We start from the raw sequence: 811 nt of genomic DNA on the forward strand, positions 1-811 counted from the left end.
ATATACATAGTTAGTAATTATAAATAACATAAACAACAACAACAAACACAGCCATTTCTAGTTCACTGCAGGACAAAGGGCTCGTACATGTCCTTATTCATGTTTGGGGTTTGGCCATTTCATCACCATGCAGGTCATTGCGGATTGTGATGATGGGAGACTTTTGTCTGATCACTAAGAGCAAACCTAACTAGTAAATTTGACCCTGACCAGTACAGCTTTGTTAATCATGGGAACACAAACCCTTTCACCACGTGTGTGTGTGTATGTATGTATATATATATATATATATATATACCTTCAGTTAAGAATAAGTTTTAATAGTCATCTGCTACAGAGGTACGAGAAAAAAATGAGTAAGACTTAAATTAGCAAAATAAAAAAAAAAAAAAAAAAAAAGAGCTATTTTCCTATAGAACCAAGTTCCAAAGAGCCATACACACTTCAAAATCAGTGTTGATATTAGTACAGTATATATAAAAATCATTGCAAGAAATACAGGATCCATACAGGAATAGTAATGAATAACTATAACCAAAAGCTTACCTGTATATATCTGTATACGCTTCGATGTACCAATCACATGTCCTGTAATAAAAAGAAAAAAATAATCTATGAGTACTTGTTTAAGATATAAAAAGAAAAAAAAAAATATTCTTCCCCTTTCTCCATACATACACACCTTTATACATTAATATAATCTCCCACAAGTAGGTGTGTGTGTGTGTGTGTGTGTGTGTGTGTAAATCACAGGGAAACGTGATGCTCAGATGCAAAAGAACCACAGGAAAAATTAAAAATAGGAAATATA

The 811-nt window shown here is 32.3% G+C and overlaps 1 long non-coding RNA gene across 1 annotated transcript in view; it reads right to left on the reverse strand.

The window, feature by feature from the left end:
• The window catches only part of LOC137625381 (uncharacterized), a 31,359-nt gene extending 30,754 nt beyond the window's left edge, over positions 1-605 (reverse strand). The window contains exon 1 of the long non-coding RNA XR_011040855.1: positions 547-605. This is a non-coding gene — a long non-coding RNA (uncharacterized lncRNA). The remainder of the gene's footprint in view (positions 1-546) is intronic.
• Between the last annotated feature and the right edge of the window lie 206 nt (positions 606-811).

This window comes from Palaemon carinicauda, chromosome 32 (genome assembly GCF_036898095.1).
Source record: "Palaemon carinicauda isolate YSFRI2023 chromosome 32, ASM3689809v2, whole genome shotgun sequence".
Lineage (NCBI taxonomy): Eukaryota > Metazoa > Arthropoda > Malacostraca > Decapoda > Palaemonidae > Palaemon > Palaemon carinicauda.